We start from the raw sequence: 7,184 nt of genomic DNA, 5'->3' as shown, positions 1-7,184 counted from the left end.
CCCCCCCAAAGCCCTTTCCGTGGCTCCCGAGGTCTGAGGGCAGGGCTGTCTGAGGGGAAGCTGCGCCCGCTCCGGGTTCAGAACCTCCCACGGCCTCGGTTTGTTCGGGAAACAAGAAAAAAAAAAAAGGGGTTTGTTTGAAAACGAGATAAAGGAGGTTCAGCAGCCAGAAGGGACACTTGGCATTCCTGAGATACGGAACATCCCTGTGTTCCTGTGCTCCCAGCCAGCCCTGCGGCTCCTCCGGGAGTTTATCTGAGCAGTTCTCTCAGGAACAGCTTTAGGTGTCTGTTTCGAGTTTATCTGAGCAGTTCTCTCAGGAACAGCTTTAGGTGTCTGTTTCTTTCTCTTTCCTTGTTGTTTTTCCTAATGTGTCAGGTACCAAATTCCCGAGTTAAAAGCAAATAACGGTGTGTGCCTGGTTATCCAGCCCCACTGCACCCGTTGGACATTGTCCCCACAGCTCGCTTTGGGCTGCCCCAAATTACTGGGACAAATATATGTGTTCCTTTGTCCTGTGCCTGTGGAGCAGCTCAGGATCTTCTGGCCATTAAGACAGGAAGTGACTAATTAAATTAATATGTTGGTGTTACTTTTATGGCAGTCTCAGCACTGGCATGTGAAATCCAGTCATTGCAGGAAAAGGCCTGGAGTCCAGGAATCCATACACTGTGAATGACAGGCTCCAACAATGGCACAGGGATGGGATCCTGGTGGGCTGGAGGCAGGGCTGGGTGGTGCAGGTGTGACACTGGCACTGGAGCGTGTCAGATAAACTTGGATGTGCTGCTACTGAACGTGGGACTTGTACAGGAACTCACCTGTTTGTCTGGGTCGGGTGACCAGGACACTTCCAGCTGGATTCCTGTTCCTGCTCACACAGAGCTGCCACTCAGGAGGAGCTGCAGACCCTGGCAAGTGTCCCCTCGGTTTCTTCTCCAGCTGAACAAGCCAAGTTCAGCTCCTGCTGCTGCCCATTTTCCTCTCCTGAGCATCCCAGAGATGTCAAGGGCGAGTCTGAGCCCTTTTAGAGGCCGTTGATAACCACGTGGGTGTGAATTCGTGTGCTCCTGTTCTAACTTGACGTTGTCCCCGTGGTCTTCTGTGGCACCACGTTCCAGACTGAGCAGTTGAGACCACAACTGCACTCCAGTGCTCTGAGAATTTTGGGTTTTGGCCTCATTTCAGTGTCCTCCCGCTGCCTTTTTTGGCTGCCCCAGCACCAGGAGCCGGTGGCTTCAGAGAACTGGCAGTGACAACGCTGTGATCTCACTCCCCAGTTGCAGCTGAGGGCTCTGAGCTCTGATCTCATTCCTGAGGTGCAGCTGAGGGCTCTGAGCTCAGCACTGATCTAAAACGGGTTTTCTGGTGCTTCGGTGAGAGGTTTTGTAAATTGTGTAAAAGGTGATGAGTCAATGGGATATAAACAGCCTGTTCTGGGGAAATAACCTCGGGGGGGGTGATTATTAATGTGTCGGTGGTGCCTGGTGCTTTCCAGGGATGGCATCTTTCCTTGGAGCTGCAGGATGGAACCGGGCTGGAAGGTTTGTACCAGAGGGGAGAATCCAAAGAAACATTTTCTCTTTTCTCTCCTCCCTTTCCAGTGTTTCATCTGGGTCTGGCTTTCGGTGTTGCACACTCTGACTCCCAGCGTTGGGGCTCTCCAGCTTCCCACAGCCCAGGCCCAGCACCAGCAGACAAGGGTGAGGCAGCAGCTGGAGAAACCCCTGGACAATGCTCGGACACCCTCAAGGCGTTTTTTTGGCTTTGAGGTCTCCACCCAGGCAGTGAACTCCACGTGACCCCTCCCAACAGCACCACTGGTTTGTTTAATCAGCGATTAAACTGGAATTTTACTTCCATTTCCAAACACGCTCTGTCAGCCCGTACATTCCCTGTTTCTGTTTTGTGACAGAGCCACGGCAACAGGAAAACACCCTCCTGAAACTCCTGTGGCACCTTTGCTGAGGTGGCACCGCACACCTGCCTCAGGTGTGGTGACTTTAGGGCTGAGGAGTAGAAGCTTTGAGCCCTCCCTCCAGAGAGGGAGCTCCACCACCTCCCTGGGCAGCCCCTTCCAAGGCCTGACAGCCCTTTCCACGAAAAAATTCTTCCTGATGTCCCCCCTGAACCTGCCCTGGCACAGCTCAGTTGCTGTCCCAGTGTCTCTAGCGGGTCCTGGAGCCCTTTCTAAGCTCTCATCCGGTTCAGGACTCCAGGATTGTGTCTTCCAGCGGCATCAGGAGATCCCTTCCGGGCAGTTTGGATTTCCTGAAGCATTTTGTATCGTCAGCAAACATGGACACTTCATCATTTGCCTCTTTTCCCAGCTCCTTGGTGCCTGTGCTGTACAATTTGGGGCTGGGCACGGGTAGAGCTCCACGCTGGAGGTTCACAGAGCAAAAGCTGCTGTTCTTCCACGATGAACAAATCCCAAGCTCCCTCCAGCACAGCCACACCGTTTCCAAGCCATTCCAAGAGGACAGGCTGAGCTCTTCCCTCTCTGCCTGCAGGTAACTTTAGCCAGGTGAGTGCTCTCTGTGACTCTTTCATTCCCAGGCAGCCAGAGCTGCTGCTTCTTGGATTACAGATCCATTCTCCCTCAGCCCTCAGGGACTGGGAGGGATATTGGATCCCCCTGCTGAACGAGGTTATGGATCCCTTCCCTTTGTGCCCACCTCAGGTTATTGCAGAGGCCACAAAGGGAAGGGATGGATGGATTCCCTGCAGGATCTCTCTTCCCTGTGGGACAGAGGCAGAACTGTTGGGCCCTTTCCTGGCTGTCCTTGGCATCCTGGCTGTGGAGCAGGAAAGCCAGGGTTTCTCCTGGTCCTCTGACAAGGGAGTGTTTCCCAGCCACTCATCCAGTGTTTTTGGATCTTCCTAATTAGCCCCTGGAAGGTGACTCTGGCAGTGTTGGGAATTCAGGAAGCACCATCCCCGTTTTACAAGGGTGAAGTGAGGAACAGGAATCCGGCCTGGCTGTTGAGTAACCAGAGCTGGGATTAAAGTCTGGGGTCCTGCCCTCCCCCTGGGGCACTGTGTGCTCCTCCTTGGCCAAGAGAGTCCTGTATGGATTTAAATACCTTGGGAAGAGGAAGGAGAGATGGAGAAGGAGGGAAGAGCAGGAAGGTTGGTCACTCTGCTGAGATAATTGATAACATCTCCCAGACAACCCGTGAGCTCTCCTTTGCTGATGGTGTGGGTCTGTCCAGAGCTGCTGTGCCCAGGGCAGGGCAGGGCTGGCCAGATGAGCTCATTAATGCCCTTCCCTTTATTCCATCTCTTTCCTGGGGCTTATCAGATGTCGAGGGGCCCTTTGGACTTTTTCGCCTTTTGACTTACTCGCCTCTCAGGCACAAACGCAGCCCCGAGGGACCCGTTGGGCAGCACAGCTCCTGCAAAGCAGGGTGTCCCTGCCTTCTGCTGGTGTCTCCCAGGCCTTTTGCAAAGCTGGAGGCTTCAGTGGAGTTAAACATTAACGTCCTGCCCAGCTCCAGCTGTCCAAGGTCCAGGAGGGAGCCACGCTGAGTCAGCCTGGCAGCTGCATTTCCTGCTCCCGCTCTCTCCCGGTGATTCACTCGCCGCCAGGAAGTCTTGACCTGGATGGAGAGGTGGGAAGGTGGCACAGGGACACTTCAGCCCTCCTGCAGGTACCACTGGAGGTCAGCTCCTGAGGGCTGGATGACCCAGTGGGTTTCCTGGCTGGAATATGGTGCAGCAAGAGGGGAAAACTCCCGGGTACCAAAACACCCACCTGGGCCACGGAAGGATTCCGTGTCCCACGGCAGCCCCACAGCAGGTCCTTGCTCCTCCCAGGCAGCTGTGACTCCATGTGAGCCTGTTACTGTCCTGCTGCTCCCTGCATGGATTATTTGTTCATTTTTTCTATTGGATTATTTTGATTTGATTAAATAAAAAAAAAAAGGTAAATCCTTTTCCCCGGGGCAGCGCGAAGGGCACGGTGCTGCAGCAGGAGGAGGGCAGGAGGCAGATGGGAAGAGCTGGTTTATTTGGTCTTATTGCCACAGTTTCCCACCCCAGCACTGCCAAGGCTTTGGGTGTAGCCAGAGTCTGCCACGGGAGATGGATTGTTCAGGGCTGGCAGCTCCAGGGGTTTGCTTGGCATGTTGGGCTCGGCCCCCACGGTGGCTCCGAGCTGCCTGAGGCTTCCTGAGGCACCTCTCCCACACTGCTGGGGCTCAGCTTTGCCTGGAGAGCCACTCAGTCACTTCAGCATCCATGGAAGGTTGGGAAAACACAAGGCACAATCTCTGCTGAGCTCAGGCCCAGAAGCAGAGCCAAGAGTCTCCCTGGCTTTGGATAAAACTTTGCTGTGGTTACAGGGATCATGTGATGGCAGCTGATCTCTCCAACCTCCAGCATTCCTGCTTCAGGCCTCTCCTGCTGCACAAAAACACGTTGAGAGTCCAAAACAGCATCTCTTAGCTCGGGTAATCGTTTATTGATAGCAGAATTATCAGCCAAGTGTTGTTGAGGAAACTCCTCTGCCTCTGCTTGTGTTTCTGATCCTGCCAGGCCTTTTCCCAGCCCTCTCCCCAGCCTGCCAGCCCAGCCACAAACCCTCAGCATCCTCAGTCAAAGGAATTCCCACACAGACACAGCTTCTCCCTCCAGCCCAGGGGCACGCTCTGGCCCGCTCAGCACAACGTGCCAGGTCTATCAAATTCCTCAAGGTTGGCTTCTCATCCCAGGGGATTAAGGGGGAATCGGGTCTAAACTGGATCCGAGCCCCTTGGAGATGCACTGACAGAGAAATCTGTGCCTTGAAAGGACCTGGAAAGGAAATGCAGGGAAGGAGGAGGGCAGGGACGTGTCAGCTGGGAGCTGCTGCCTCTCTGAAATCTCTGCCCTGGATTTTCTGGGACCTTCTTCCCGCGGGATGAGGGGCAGGGTAAGGGCAGAGCCACGGGGTCGGTCCTCCGGAGAGATGAAAGGGAAGTGGTTTGGTGGCCGAATGAAAGTCGTGGCTTTAGAGAAGAATCAAAGCCAGATGTTTCCACCCGCCCCGCTGAGCCCTTTTTTTGTGATGGAGCCACCAAGGAGGCCCTGGCAGCGTCTGCAGAGCCCCGTGGTGGGAACACCCTGTAATCCCAACGGCTCCGCCGCGGTGCCGGAGGCTCCCTGGCTGTCTGGGAGGAGGGAGCAAGAGCTGGGGCAGAGATGGCACTGCCAGCTCAGTATTTATTCCCTGTCTCAGAGTATTTGCTCCTCACTCACAGTGGGGACGGCAGCAGGGGTGTGGTCACCAAATTTAGCACCTCTGGACAAAACCCTGGGGCCAAGAGGTGGTGGAGCTGCGTTGGACAGCGACAGGACATCATCCCTGTCCCAGGGACTGCCTTCAGACCCCTCGGGCAGGCTGTGCTCAGGTAACAGGTAAAGCCTTTGCTGTGCAGGGCCCTCATCAGAACCAGGGGGATTCACTTTATCCCTGCCTGTCTCGTGGTGTTCGCACCGGGCTGTGACCGAGGCGTTCCGGCGTGGATGGAACAGAGGTGGAACACCAGGAAAAGGGAAACTGCCTCCTTGTTTCAGCACGACTGGGGAGGGAGCAGCACTTCCCAACTGCGAGGAAGCGCCCAGACCTCGGGGCTGGCGGGCAGGAGGTCCCAGCTCTGACCCAGGAGTCATCAATCCGTGCCAGCACGGCCGCCCCAGGCTCCTGAGTGTTCCTGCTGCTGCTGCACACTCTGCCTCGTGGTTACAGCATTCACTCCTGGCCTCCCCCCAGCCAAGTTCCCGGTGCCCTCGGCGCTGCCCCGAGGTGGAGTTTCCTCTCCTGAAGTCGGCGGGTGCCAAAAACGTCCTGTCCTGTTGGCTCCGAGGGCTGGGAAAGGCTCTGCTCGCTGTTCAGGCGTCCGTGTCACAGCCCTCGTCTTCCTCCTGCCCCACCCCACGTGCTGGGCTGCTCCTGCTCCAGAGGATGCTCCAGAGGAGCGGGTGAGATGCCCCTGAATCCAGCTGGATCACTCCTGGGGAATGAGGGATAAAGTGCAGCAGTTGCACCCGAAGCAAGGGAAAGTCAGTAGAGCAGAGGGAGGTTGGGGACAGGAAATCCCAGTTTTTACTGGCACCGGCTCACATCAGATAATTTGAGCTCTAAGAAGAGATAAATCCCCCTGCAGTCCCATTCCACGGAGCTGGGTGAGGGCCTGCTCTAGGAAAGGAGCTTCCTGCCGTGCCCTCTCACTTCAGTGTGTCCACCAGCTCTCTGGAGCACTTTCAGCAGGAGGAACACTCACTTCAGTGTGTCCACCAGCTCTCTGGAGCACTTTCAGCAGGAGGAACTCTCGTTTCTGCCGTGATTCCAAACCCCCCCAGCGGGAGAAGCCGTTGGGAGCAGAGCAGGGAGCCAGGCAAGGGGAGCTGTCCCTGCCTCCGGTGACCTTCCCCGGGGGTGTAAACACAGAATTGGTGGTTTCACCTCCCCAAAGGTGGGAATGGGACCTGGTTGAAGAGTGCTCTGGCTCCAGTGGCATCGCTCCTGCATCTCTCCCTCGGATGACAGGGAATTGCTGTCACCCAGCAGGAATTACTTGCGCCCCACCTGCACTTTGAGCAGGCTTGGGAGAGTGTTCCCAAGCTGGAGGTGTCCTGGTGGCAACCAAGCCCTTCACCAACAGCATTTCAGTGGGATGGGCAGAACCAACTGCTGGAAAACGCTCTAATCCGAGCATTAGTGATAATTTCCATCCCAGTAAAGCCTGGGGTCGGGAATCCTCAGCTCCTGAGGGATATCAGGTCCGAAACTGGGGCTCAGAACCGTTTTGTGCCACGACTCCTCCGTGGCTTTGGGAGCTCTGTTTGAGAACACTCAAAATTGAGGAGCAGCTTTGGAGCTGGGGATGTCCCTGGGCCAGGGGGATGCTGACCTGCTCCACAGGGGGTGTGAGGATTAACCAGTTAATGGTTGCAAAGGGCTTTGGAGATGACAAAGTGCATCTGGTGGGGGAAGGGGGTGAGGAGGAGGAAGAGGTTCTCAATTCCACACTGGAACTACGAGGTCTCACTAAATCACAGACTCTTGGAACATCCTGAGCTGCAAGGGACCCACCAGGATCATCCAGTCCAGCTCCTGGCCCTGCACAGACACCCCAACAACCCCACCCTGTCCCTCAGAGCGTTGTCCAAACCCTCCTGGAGCTCTGGCAGCCTTGGGG

Source organism: Lepidothrix coronata, unplaced genomic scaffold (assembly GCF_001604755.1).
Source record: "Lepidothrix coronata isolate B3197 unplaced genomic scaffold, Lepidothrix_coronata-1.0 Scaffold365, whole genome shotgun sequence".
Lineage (NCBI taxonomy): Eukaryota > Metazoa > Chordata > Aves > Passeriformes > Pipridae > Lepidothrix > Lepidothrix coronata.
This window is presented reverse-complemented; position numbering follows the sequence as displayed.